The sequence below is a fragment of the Heliangelus exortis genome, chromosome 4 (genome assembly GCF_036169615.1).
Source record: "Heliangelus exortis chromosome 4, bHelExo1.hap1, whole genome shotgun sequence".
Classification (NCBI taxonomy): Eukaryota; Metazoa; Chordata; class Aves; order Apodiformes; family Trochilidae; genus Heliangelus; species Heliangelus exortis.
In genome coordinates, this window is record NC_092425.1 from 18,778,308 (window position 1) to 18,793,441 (window position 15,134).

The following is a 15,134-nucleotide window of genomic DNA, read 5'->3' on the forward strand; positions in this document are numbered from 1 at the left end:
TGTTAGGCAACTGTGTTCTCTATTGACCTTCTCTACTTGCTCTCATTAAAGGGAGAAAAATTGCTCCCAAATCCCTTGTGCTAACTTTAATGCGCCCTGGGCACTTTAGAACTTTCATAATGCATTAAAATTTTATAATATTATGCACATCACTAACTGAACCTATTTATAGTGATATTATTTAGAATTAAAAACTCAGTGGAAAAAAGTATATTTTAATTCTGCCAAGAATTCTGACAACATCAACTATCATTCTTTCTTCTATTTGCCCTCTGGAAGGAGGAAAAAAGACACGCTGAGGACTCATGAGAGCCATCTGGGCAAATTTCCATCTTTTTGTCTTCTCAAGAGGAAATTTTGTCTTCTTGTGAAGATTGATTTTGACTATAAGCTCTGTAAAGCCTTGTGTATCCTAAAACCAATTTTAAACATGAGTGCATTTTCAAAGAATACAATTTTTTTTATTACATTCAGCCAGTCTTTGCCTAGAAAATTTAATTCAGGTGATAGAAGAGCCACAAGGCTGCTGAAGGGACTCCAGCACAAGTCCTATGAGGAAGGGCTGAGGGAGCTGGGGGTGTTCAGCCTGGAGAAGAGGAGGCTCAGGGGAAACCTCATCACTCTCTACAACTCCCTGAAAGGAGGTTGGAGCCAGGAGGGGGTTGGTCTCTTCTCCCAGGCAGTCATCAGTAAGACAAGAGGGCATGGACTTAAGCTCTGCCAGGGGAGGTTTAGGTTGGATATTAGAAGGAAATTCTTTACAGAGAGGGTGATCAGACATTGGAATGGGCTGCCCAGGGGGGTGGTGGATTCTCCATCCCTGGAGGTTTTTAAGAAGAGGCTGATGTGGCACTCAGTGCCATGGTCTGGTGACAGCAGTGGTAGTGGATTAAGGGTTGGACTTGATGATCTCAGAGGTCCTTTCCTACCTGAATGATTCTGTGATAAGGAGGATATTTTTCTTTGTTCTGTTTTGAATAATAGTTTACTTTCCAAATACAATGCTATTTATCCCAAAACAATTTTGAATTTTTAATTGAAGTAGCTGAATACCTTCCACCTTAAAGAAACATTTTGGCATGGCACCATATTCCTTGGGCTACCTCATATCTCAAAGTCAAGGGAATTCATCAGGGGCATAAGGACTAGTAGAAATGCTCTCATCCAAGACAGTGAGTGAAAGGCAAAAAAAGCGCCATGGGAATTTTTGTTAATCTCTTTGGCTGGTATACTTCCAATCTTAGAAAATAACTAAGCAAATTGCAATAACATGTCCCATACAACTGTCTTTAGAGTAGGTTTTTGACTTGTGATTTAGTGATTTTCTTAGGAAATTCCCACCTCCATTTTGCCTCCAGTGTCTCATTCGCCCTTGCTCTGTTCACTCCCTCCATCAAGTCACGTTGATGCATCCAATGGAAAGTCATTCTATAAACAGGAACACTGTAAAAGTCCTTACTAACAACAGAAAAAGACTATTCATTAGCTAGAGAAATTAAAAAAAAACAAAAAAACAAAACGTGCATATGTATTTTAAATTATTCTACACTAACTTTGAAAAAAAGAAAAAACACTTTAAACAGACACATACGTTTTCCTATAATGAACAGACACTTCTTACAAAAGGGCAGCCTGGAGAGCTGAAATGCTGGTGACACTATATTTTTCTTCTCCAAGCTTCTGATAGGGCATATGAGAGGAACCATTTCGTGTTTACATCAGGAAGTATTTGGAATCATATAGGACAGAGAATATCTGTGTAACTCATTATTCTTTCAGGAAGAAACAAGGTAGAAGCATGATTCAGCATTTGCTTTTGGATGATTTATAAAGCTAGAAAAATCAAAATCAGAGAAAACAATAGGAGCCAAACATGCTGAGTTACAGTCCTCTTTGGTCTTGTTCTCTGGCTAGCTTTATGGAGCTCAGAAAAAGAAGCTGCAGAATAGAGTATTGCAAAATATGAGCAAAAAGCAGATTTATGACTTTTCTTATTTGACTGTCTCACACTTCTCAATATTGCTGCAGATTTATTTTATGTCTTCTGTGGTACAATGATGTTCCTTCATGATGGCTTGACTAACCAATGGAGCTCAACTGCTTTCTTCTGGGACTGCAAGGCTCAGAAGGTCATGGGTGTTTTGTGCTTGGCTAAATCTTAAATTGCTAATGTCAGCGAGGACGAAAGGAATAAGTGCAGCTGGTATGCCCTCCTTGTATATGTTTTCAGACAGGATCCCTCTATACATTCCATAAATGCTTTCAAAATCGGTTCCCATTAAACAAACCAGCATGTGCTTAGGGATTTCAGTAGCCAGCTAAAAGTAATTTTCTTCCAATCAAGTCAGTTTTAAAAGGGTATGTGTTTCCTCTATTATAAACAAGCTGTTATGCTTTGGAAGACAAAGCCCTAGTTTTCCTCTCCCCACTGCTCCCTCCCTTTCTTGAGTATACCCCCTGCTCTGGAATGCAAGACTTTTTATTCATGTCTTCTTTCATTCCCAAGTTTTCCGAGTCATGCCATATTGGTGGGAACAGTGAACTCAGGCAGCGTATCATAACTTTCACTTAACAACCACAGCTCAAAGGAGACAAAGATTCACAGTGCAGGGCTGTGTTTCTCAGAACCAGGGAGTGTTAGAAAATAAAGCCTTTCTGCTCCCTGCCTACATTAAGCTCATACTGTAAGTAAATAAGTAAATAAGATATAATTAGTAGAATAATTGATAGCATAACAAATAGAATAAAAGCATTTCTTTCTGCCTAAACTGTTACATTTTATATTGGCACAAACAAAATTATTGTAATGAAGTAATTATATATTCTTTTCAATTAAAAATTACATGGACATACAGTAGAACTGACATTTCTAAAAGTACCTAAGAAAAATTGAAGAAAATTAAAAGAGAATGTAGGAACTGGGATGCCTTTGAATTAATGCAGCCACACAGTTTGAGGGAAAACCCAGGAAGATGGAACTCTTTTTTTTTTTTTTTCTCATGACCTGTTTTTTTTTCTTCACAAGCTTGTGATTTGGATGAGAACCATGACACCCCTTGAACGTGTAACTAATTCAGACTGTAGTGTACACAACATCCAAGCAGGAAGATGTAAAAGCTGCCATAGAGAGTAAGAGAGGGAGTGCTGAACAGAGGATATGAAGTAACACTTTATTTGTGTTCCAGATCACATAAACTTAAATACTCTTCTTTACATATTTAGTAGCATTAATTATAGCTCTTAGAATATTACTGAGCTGCACTGCCAACAGCTGGAGGCCAATGCATTTTTTGAGTTCAAGGACAAACTACAGACCAAGCTTTATTGCCCATTAAATGGCTGTTAAGCAGCATCAGAAGAGTGAAGGTTTTTCATGTACGTGTGCATTGCTTGAGGTTAAATTTCAATTTAAAAAGGAACTTCTTTTTATTTCTGATAGAGCGTATATATTATATTTGTAACTGAAAAACCTGTATCATTTTATAGTATATTTTTTGCAAGACAATTTTTTTACTTTTTATCTATGGCTTTGAGGGTTATAATTTTGAATGTAAAAGATTATTTTTATTTTGTTTGCAACAAAAAGTAACCTAAGCAACGATCAGTGACAAAAACTCAGCGAACAAAATGCATTGACAACTACAACTAAAATTCATACTTCTATAGGCATATTTTAGGAAAAAATCTCATTTTCTGATCCAGACACTTTTTACAGAATGCCTTCCTGAACTTCTGAAATTGCTGTAGTTATGAAATAATACCACTTAACTGCTCTTTCTACCATGCAGTTTCAATTGGTGAAGGATTCTTTACATCCTGTTCTAAACCACCGTGGTGCTGTTAAGCTTAAGAGCCACTCTGGAGATAAAAATAGCTATTGAAGTGCAAGGTCATTAGAAAAATTTGAAATTTCCAAGCTAGTTGTTATGCCTTCTGTTAGGAAAGGCATCTTTAAAAATCTGTTTCAAGAGCCACAATGTATTACTTGCAGCAGCCTCAAAACAACTGAGTTAATGGTACAATAGAATCTCGCTTCCAGACACAAAAGCAATAGAGTAAGAATACAAGGAACATAGAGTTTTTCATTTATATTCATAAATTACAGAGAATATTATTGATGTTGAATCACAGAGAATTCATCTGGGAACTCTGTAGCCTTCTTACCACACTTGATTTGGTACACAAGGAATAATTATCTCCATTCTTAATGACAGGTGCTGATTTCAAAGACCAGCAGATGGTAACACCTCATCCAGCTCACAGAAGAAACTGAGACTAAAGGAATGATATTCATGAACCCTCCTTGGTTATCAGAGTTTTCTAATCCTCAGCCAGTCAGTTACTAGTTTAGGGGATCCCCTCACCTTCCTCTTAGTACCCATTTTCTTCCTCCCAAGCATTTTGAGTGAACATTTAAGGGAACTATGGTATTTCTTCCTTTCTGCAAGCTAGACAAATGTATTTGCCTAACACTTCTCTAAAGAACTTGTACCACCAGTACAAGTGGTTAGCATAAACATTATCCTTGCTAGTAGGTACAAAATGATGAATGGGAAAAAAAATGCTATATAAAATTACATTTCAGTACTGTTGGCATTTTACTTCTTATGAATTGCTATAGCACCACTCAGGATAAACTGAATAGCCTTTGACTTTTGAAATTCAGAATCAGATCTTACTTTTACATATTCTGGTTTCCCCTCTTAATCAGTCAAACTCCTTACTGGAGTAAGTGCTATTTTTAAGGGGGAATGGTTTATAAAACTAAGTAAGCAAATGAGTGAAAATACAGAATCCAACATACTCAGATCCAGAGGTATTTTTTATCAAGGTCTGGATTTTGCACAAAGTGCCTAATTTTATTATTAGCCTCTGCTATTAAATAACAGGTTATTAGTATTTACTGAAGCATCTCACAGCTGAACCCTTGAAAGCTGCTAACGAAAAAAAGCTAAAATAGTAACAAAATCTGTTACATTACTGATAAATGAGTGTGTTATAACGAATAGACAGACACATAAGTGAAACTATTGCTAAGATTAGTGATTTTCTTTGTGTCACATATCACTTAGACCAGTATTGATTCAAAATGAACTTCCTCCTTTGGCTTGTATTATTCGGATGTGTTTGATCATCTTTCACTGCTAAGAAATTAGAAGAATGATGATAGACAGGGAGTATTTTTTCAGTTTTACTTCAGACAATCAATTTTGGATCCAATTGGTAGAACATTCTTTCTGATATTTGAAATGAAATCTGGTCTATCCTTTGCATGGCTGTGAGATGGAGGTTGTAACAATTGGCTTGACAGAGCAACAAGACCTAGTGTCTGCCTTGGAGATCTTACTATAGACTTCTAAAAAATACTTATCAATAAAGTTCTCCTTTACTCAAGTAACATTTTACTGAAAGTGACCACCTACAAAACCTACATGTAAAAACAATAAAATAATAAGAAACTTATATGAAGAATAATCATATTAATATTAAGGGTTAAACCTATATGGAGCATAACCTTATGTTAATGTTTGTATTTAGAAGATTTGGATAAAAAGAAAATTTGAGAATTCATATAAAATTATAAAGCTGAGGAAACTATTCCAAATATCAGAGCAGCCTTCAGTAGGGCCCTAGGCGACAAGTCAAGTGTGTGAAAAAAAGATGGAAGAAGGAAAATTGTTTGATGGAATGAGAGTAACAAGGAATCATTGTGAACAAGAACAGAGTTAAATATGTTTGAAACTTGAAAAGGCCCTTAGTGATAAGGACTAAGTTCTCAAAGAATAAAAACAGTCAACACTGAAAGTTAATCAACATCGGAGTGCTAGATGTGGATATTACCTCAAGCTGTTGCTTCCTCAGTGAGCTGGAGATCAAGTCAGTAGAAATGGGATAGGATGTGTGACTAGTGTCTAACACAGTAATTACAGGTACAAAATACAACAGATCTTTTGCACCTATTCCTGCAGCTGTCCCCATTAAAGGATTTTCATCTAACTTGTCCTTTGGAAGTCCATGCTGCCTTCCTCTGCCACCAGATCATATGTGGTCTATCTGTATGAAGCTCTGGCTGAATTGACCTCAAGGATGTTGGCCATAAAGTGCTACTAGCAGTGACACTATTGAATTTTATCCACCAGGTTAATATTTCAGTCCAGCATTGTCTTTTTTCAGAGGACTTGCCTGCCTTGGCTTGTCAGTATTTGCACTGACATTGTGCCTAGAGATGTACTAATGAGCTATTATTAGCACTCTAAATTAGACACTTAAAAGAACACATGCTAAATCTGGCTAAAGCTTAACTTTTTTTTAATGCTCTTGCAAGGCACAATCAGTTTTTCTGGTGTAAGACTACAGGTCCTATAGACTGTACTATGAAGTTACACTAATTTCCTTTCTTCATTAAAATGTTTTTGTATCAAAATGGCATGAAATTCAGTACATGTTTAGAATCTAAAAATTCCAAAAATCCAGTAGAAGAAAATTGAACAGATGCAACTATGACAAAACTTACTTCCCTCTGACTTCATCTTGGTTATAATAGACATAGTTGTATCTTTAAGAGTCCAGTCAGCTATGTCCAGCTGTTTTGTCAGGACATGTCATTAGCAAATTCATTACATCAATTAAAAAATGTACCTGGTTTTGGTTTTGTGGTTTTTTTTTGTTTGTTTGTTTTCTTGGTTTTGGGCTTGGGGGGTTTTTTGTGCATGAAAATAAGTGAAAAAAAAAAAAAGAGCAAGTGTTAAAAGAACTTTTTTGTTAATGTAGTAAAAATATAAACATAAAAGAGTGCTATGCTACTTAAAATGATTATAAAAGTATTTCTAAAAGCAACATTTGGTGTGTTCTTAGACTCCTGAAAAACAAACAAATAAACAAACAAACCCCCCCAAAACCAAGTTTTACTTTTTCTAACTTATCTGCGTTCACATAGGCTTAACAGGCATCTCCCTGAAAGTATTTTTGCCCAGATAAAAGAGTTTTACAGCTCTGGGGAAAATAACCTTACTCTTGCTCTTAACTATCCCCTTGATACTTTCATAAAAATGTTAGACCAAACAGAATCTCTCCAGGAAATTCCTAAACTCTAACCTTTCAGGGTCAGAGAATGCAGCAGACAGTTTGTTGTCTTGAACAGTGACCTCAGTGCAGTCCTACTCCAAACAAACTTTTAGATGCTATCTGTGTATTATCTCAAGGGAATTCAGTGCTAGCCCTTAGAGATCAACAGTAGCACTTTTTGTACCACTTTCTTCACTTTCTACAAAGAATGAGGAAATGACTTTCAAATCCACTGAGTTTCAAGTATGTTGATTCTCTTAGAATAGCCTCAGTTGAGAAAAAATCTATATTGGAAATTATTTTTTAGGTGCTAACATTTACAGTATGTCAGTCTTTATCATGTCAGTAGTTCTGAAGTCAGAGCAGGTTTTGTGCATATTTAAGATATTACAGGGCTGAAAGAGATTTTCTGGGTCATCAAGAAAATTTCTGTTGTAATATAGAGCATATCGTATAATTTCTTTAATAAATGCAGGGAATACCTTCTTAAAAGCACATTTAAAAGAGTCCTGTCTTACTTCTCATAAGATTTTATCAGGTAGAATTTATCTTAATATTCTTAGATGAGAATTTATCCCAGTATTCTAAGATGAAATGCAAATTAGAAAGCCTTTCAGAAATCACTGGCTTTGTTCTCTTATGGAAATAAACTTCTATGAAAAAATGCCTAGTTTGACATTTTTTGAGGTTTCAAATTCTGCCCACCAAAACTTACACATTATTTCTTCATTAACATACAAATTAAGAAGAAAGTTTTGCTTATACATTTATCATTCTAAACACAAAAAAACAAAAAAACAAAAAAAAAAAAAAAGGAAAACCAACAGCAACAATCACAATAAAACTACATACACACTCTCACACACAAAACAACCCACCCACTTGAAAAATTGTAAATAGAGAGGAAGTTATTCACTGGGTTTGTCAAATACACCAAAGTCCTCAAACTAATGACTATTTTATGGATGAAATAATATACTAGAATAATCATAAAGCTCCACCATAATAATGTATTCCTTTTGGTATAATTGAGTTTACGGTCAACAAAAAAGGTTGTATCCTCTAACTTCTAGTGGCTCCTCAGGAAAAGACACATTCCAAACTTTGATCAATCTCTTCTAGAAAAATTACTCAATGACATTTCTTGCTATTTTACCCACTAGTCTCTCCCAGAAGCCCAAAACTTAAAGATCTCTGTATGGCTCCAGCTGTAAAAGCACATCTGTCAGTTTAAATTAGATAGACAGCTTCCTATAGTCAAGGGGCAGACTAATGCCATTAACCTTCAAGCTTTACAAGAACTTTTTGGTGTTCAGTTTTCAAATGCAATTCATAGCAACCACATGTGAAGATGATAAATGCCACAAACAGTCAACAAAGCACATAGTACTATTTGTGAGGGACTTAGGACAAAAATCTTTTTTTTAGGCTGTTGTAATGCTTTTAATGCTGATATATAATTTTAAAAGTACACATTTACCAAGTACTAGATTTTTAAGGAGAAATACGTTCTTTGTGGTTTACCATAATCTTATAAATATAGACTAAAAAGGAGCAGTATTGAGCTGGACCTCTTGAATCTCTAAATGCTGTAGTGTTTGTAGTAGTAGAAAATGTATCTTCTTTGTGGTATTCTTACCTGGATTACTAGATAGCAGGAAGTAGGATTAATTTTGTCTGCTTGCCATCATAAGCTCTGTTCCTGAAACAGCCTGAATATGATGGGCAGAGCCTCAATCTTCTGGGTAGCAAGGAAACTTGCAATGTGGTAACTACTGCACAGCACTAGATAAGATTATTATGCTTTCCTGTGCCTTCAATATTTTCATAAAGTTGCTGATCCTTTGCATCTCTCATTTATAGACCTGCATATGCTCATGAACAGGTCATGTCCTAAACAACAACCACATGACACAAGATGCTTGTCATTGTCACGTGGTGTATCTCTCAGGACAAAGGTGGTTTGTTGTTTTGTTTTGTTTTGTTTTGTTTTGTTTTTAAAAAGACATTTGTGAGCTAATGCTGAGTGGAGATAGAACTCTAGAAATTACCTGCTTCAAAGAAGCAAAAACCTTCCTTAGGAACAAAGAGGCAAATATATAGCCATATGCATAGGTAACTTTAGTAATACTGGAATTTGTACAATATGTTGTCATGTGAAAAATTAGAAAAGTACAATGGAAAGGTTCAATACATTGTGTTGCAGCCACCCCCTCTCTAAAACAATAACAACATACAGATGTTTTGAAATATATTCATTTATTATATACATTCTTCTGTATAGCATTTCAGTTTTCACTTAAGTTGGATGTAAAAAATAACGAAAACAATGATCTCAATGTTGAAAAGAGCTGGTGACTCCTAAGAATAAAGTACAAATCCTCATTCCCACTGATTCCTATGGTATCTAAGGACATTCATGATTTGGATGAGACCTAAATGAGAGAAGTGTGGCAGACAGATTAATTGCAGAATATATGAAAAATGGACCTCAGGCAAAAATGTCCAGATGTATCAATTAATATAATCATATAATTCTCTGATTTTATGAACCAGACATATAGTTCTATCCTGTGGAGTGTCCTTCATTAATCAAAACTCTCTTTTCAAGTCCTGTGTCTGATGGAGCAACTCAGATCCAATAAACAGCTGCCAAAGTTTTTTGGCAAACACATTTAAGGCAATTCCCATGATGTTAATGAAGTACTATTGGTTGCACTGTTTACCTGCCAAATTAGTCCACTGTTGCCAACAGCAAAATTATGCTCTGCTGAAGACTATTAGTTATCAGAAAAAGGTAAGTGAGCATTTGTTAAACAACATTAGTAGTAAAAGGAGAAGACAAGCACAGTACACATGCTAAAGACAATATGAATCAAATTACTATGATTAAAAATCTTTTGCAAGCCTTTAAGAAACTTTTAAGTATTTTAAGGGTTTTAAGAGTAAACCTTTAAGGAATTTCTTTTAAGAGTCAACAACTAATGAAGTTCCTATCTTTTTATCTAAAGACTGCTGTCTGCAGAATTTTTTTTTCTCTATCCTTAGGCTTCTCACTGATGAGCACACCATATGTTTTGTAGAATGAACTTGGGAGATCCATAACAGTTTGATAAGACATTATCACTAAGGCCTGAAGAGACTGTTTGGATTGAGCAAGAATCATGAATTCTCACATCTCTTCAAGATACAATATAAATTCAGGGTTTTTTTGCAGCTTCTATCCATATTCTATATGGTTCCATGTGACTTCAAAACGATAACCACACAATAACCACCGTTATCTTGTCCTGTGCACTGCTGTGGCCTCTACACTCTCTTTATCCATAGGAGAAATTCTTGTAGAAAAAAATGAACAGTTTAATGCAAATGGGGAAAGAAAACTCTGCCACAGACAGATCGAGTTTTTAGTAGAATGCCTATTGTTATCTTGCTGCCTTTAGCTGAAGACCTTTACCACCAGGCTACACAACCTGCTTGCTTCTATGACATTTTCTCTGACCTAGTTAACTTTTCTAACTCTTTCCCCCCATAACAGAACAATTTAAATAGGTGAAATGGAAACTACTTATCTTTTCATGACCTATATGTCGGTCATTAAGACCGAGATTAAAAGGCTGAAAGAACTTAGTTTCAGTTTTCTCAGCCAAAATAGTCTATTGAATCTGTGTTTCTTATCTTAGGAGAGTGCTTTAACCAGTACAGTACTGTATAAAAACAAAAGTGAGAAGGCATCACTATCACCTCTTTTAGACAGGTTTTGAAAGAAAGGACACAGTCAGATATCTGAAGAGTAGGATTTAGACTGTGAAGTTTGAATGGGAGGTTGCAGTTCTCTATAACACTGAGAAAAGCACTGAAAAAAAGGGTAATGGTTTCAATTAAAGCATATTCCTGTTTTCAAGATTACATTGGGCCAGCAAAAAGTGTCTCACTGCTCCAAGTGTTGCTGATCATGTCCAATGCACTGTATAGGAACTGGGGGGCAGTGAAGTGAGTTAGGCCCAGAGTTGTTTTCTTAATTGAGTCTTAAGTTCCACTGTAAATATTACACAAGAAAGCTAGAAGAACCAGAGTGAACCAGAGACTGAATGTATATCTGCCAAGTCAGTTTCCCACTCTAACCACAGGACCAATGTTCCTAATGAGGAGCTACAACAGGCATGAGTCGCTGTGGTCCTGCAAAGTAACATTTTACCACCTAATTTGATAATTGTCACATTATATTATGTTAATTTGTACTTTTGAATATTTTTTTGTATTTGGTTGATGATTTTTCCTTCACATTGTTTATTTTAGAGACTGCTAGAAAAGTTCAATTTCAAAAGAAAAGTATTTCTTATAAATTATATATAGTATATCTAAAATTAGTTTCTCACATTTTATGTTAATATTTAAACTCCATTATTATGATATTTAAAAAATATTGCATGAAGCACATCTATATGAGTGGTTTTCACTAGAATAATATTTTTAAAATATGTATTAAATAGATGTGGCATACTTTTGGCATGCATAAACTTTGGCTACATTAAATGGCTTCTAAAGGCTGCATCTGAGTCAGACAAAAGGTTTTTAGTGACTGAACATTAGTACATGCTTTGTTGCTCATTTATTGATGCTGACAACTGTGCCCTACAGTTTGAATTTTTTCTTTCCACTCTAAAGATGATAGGTTTTCACAATCCAAAATTCTTAGAGAATTTTCCTAGGTGCTCATCTATTAGAACTACTTAAATATATAAATATTTCCCCATTAAAATAAGAAAACAACTGAATTTTTGATCAGTTAAATATTTTGACAGCTCAGTTCAACACTGAAAGTCTACATTTACCATGTCAGTACACAGTAATATCTTAAATAATAAAAAGAGTAAAAGTCATTATCTTAAACCCCACAGTGTGGTAACTGTTAGGAAATGGGCTGTCTTTTTAAGTAGTGACAGCTGACCACTAGGCACTTTTAGCACAACAGAAACAGGACTGAGTTTAGTACATACTCAAAATATACTCTGAGTTAATTGCATTTGCCTCTAAACAAACATAGCTAACCAAAGCAGGAATTTTTATGTGCCTCTTACATATTATCAGTAATCTTTAATGGAATGTCTTTGGAACTCCATAATCTATAAGAAGTGCCAAAGAAACCTGTCCTTTGGTCTCTTATTTATACCAGACTGCTTTAGAATCATTACCAACTGATGATACTAAAAACTGTGGTAGGTCAAACAGATACACGGGTATTCTGGTGCCCCTTTAAAAGCAACTTCTAGATAATCCTCAAATACAGAAAATCTGTTTAGCAGAATTTAGATATCCACCCAAGCATTTGCTATTTAAATGATGTTTCATGCTACAAACATGTCTGTTTTTCAGGGAGGAAATCCCAAAAAGTTCTTCAGGAGAACTAGTTTCCTTTCCTTTTCCTAGTTTTCTTCATCTCCAGTAAAAAAAAAAAATTTCATTTCAGAAATATTTTGCAGTCCCAATCTGAACAGGGCTCTGATATACTGTGCAATCTGTACTTTCTATTATTTAAATAATTTTACTATCCTGAGTAAAAGAACAGACATTTTAGTAATGACCTAACACACAGAATAGAACACTTGCATACTATACAAATGGGTTTCCTGAAGTTGCAGTCTATATTCAGTACCATTTTTTTTTACTTTCCTACAACATTCATATAATTTGATTGTGAAAGAGGTTGCTTTTATACTAAGCTCTAAAGTTTTATTTAGATAGTGTTATGCTTCTATACTAAAAAGGACAGCAAAGCAGACTCCTGATAACTAAATCCTAAAATGTCCCAGATTGCAACAAAGGCCAACACTGTACAAAAATTACTAACAAGTTTAAACCCAACACATTTCAAATGTCTCAGATGCCTTTTTTTCTCTAGTAAGGGTACAAGCAAGCAACGGTTTACAGCTCATGATGTTACCTGGTGTATTTGGTATATTCAGTAGTTATGCTGAGCAGTGGTAACAGAATACTAAGTAACCAGTAGCATGCTCCAAGTTGAAATGAAGCCTTGCCAAAAACAATGTACATCAGCATATTTTGTCTGTACACCAGTCATGAAACAATATGTACTAGACTATTTTTTGTTGAATTGCATTATCCAGCTACAGATTTACTTTCTTTAAATATAAGCCTGCATATTTTCTTTTAATGTAATAAGATGATCCATCATATCGTATAAAAATACCAGAATATTAGATATTATTGCTTGGTTATTAGGTAGCATTCTAAATTTAACAGTTTCTTTCATTAAGAGTAGGAAAAAATTTATTTTGCTGTAGAAGCCTAGCTATAGAAAGCTAGACCCTGTCAACCATAACACTCAATGAAAGCCTCTTGTATTCAAGATTATTCACATGCATTTATATATTATTAATACAGAAAACTATTGTTTCATTGACACATTATGGAAATCATTGACATTACATTTATATAGAGAGAATTATAAATTGCATTCATATATGATACATAAGACATATAGCATATAGAATATACTATCCAATCTATAGACAGAGCATATATAAATATTATATAGGTTGATCCGAACCTTTTGAAGTGAATAGTTCCCAAATGAAGTTTCCTTCAATAAACTTCATGCAAAGTCTGGGATCAAAAAGCTGTGAATAGTGCCAAGAGATTGCTGGAGTCAACAGCTGAAAGAAAAGAGGGGTTTCATGATCATAAGATTCCTTGATAGTGGTATGGGCCCCAACCAGTTATTATCAGAATACATGTCAATCATAACTATCATTTTCTGTTTTTCATATCTCTCTCAAAATCAAAGGAGAAGTATTTGACATTAGCTGTAGACCACATATGGCGAATAATCAGAGAAAGCAAAAATTATAATTACTAGTCAACAGGGAAGGTATGAAACAAAAGACAAGTATCTTTATACTCAAAAAATAGCTAAATAACTAAATAAAATCTGAAATTGGACAACAAAAGTAGTTTTCCTTCTTTACATAATGAGTTCTATCAAACAGAAACATAATAATAATCTGAAATATTTTTATTCTGTTTTGCCTATTGCTTACTGAGTTGGCTGCTCTGCTGCTGTGGGAATTCTTTCAAGCTGAAGACACAGGAAACTCACCCTGCAGTCACAGGTTGGCCTGGTGAAATAAATTAATCAAAATACAGCTTACTGCTGCATATGTTCAAACTAATACTATGAATCTTCAGAGATGATGCAGCACCTAATTTAAGTGGTGAGATTTAGATATGGGACTGGTCAAATATCTACAAATTTAGTCTTAAAAACAAATAGGAGGCATTCCTGCCCCTATGCTCCAGCTTTTATTTGATTCTTACTGTTGGTGCCCAAAAAAAACAGGTGATTCTCACCTGTTCACCAGACAGGACTGGCCACAGGTACCTCTATTTCTTTTTCCTGACTCAGCTGACATTCTCATTTTTCCCTCTCACATTTTCTCACAGAGCTCCTGTTAGCTGCCTTCTGGAGCGTATGATGCAGTGAGCACCTTTGCCTTGGTCTTGGCTCCTGAGTGCACCCTAGAGTTGTGACTAGAAATCTACAAAAACCCTACTGATGCCTTTGCTTCTCTGTGTAGCATCTTGCATGCATGCTTCAGTCTTGATACAGCTCCATGTGTTCCATTATCCATCCCTTTCCCCAACGCATTCTTTGCTGTTGCTAAGAAAGAAGTAGCATCTATGAGTGCCTGTGTAGTTCCAGAATCTTTATTTCTCCTTGTGCTTGAGAAAATCCAGCCAAGCTCTGCAGTTTGGTAACTCCACATTCACATGTTCATTTACAATTTAAGAAGCAAAGTTGTAGTCCCAGTTGTGTCTTTTGATGTTGTGCAGCCCTAGGAAAGTCATTACAGTTGTGGTCTTCTGTCATCTGTAAAACTGGCACCTACCAGTGAAGTAGTTTGTGCTGTGTGGGTGGACATTTATAGAGAAGAGTTTGAAATTAATAACAGAGTGAAAAAAAGCTCAACAAATGGACTTTGCTGTAATTATAAGACAGTACTGTCAGGGTGCAGACCAATTACTGGCAAACTGCAGACTAAGGAAGA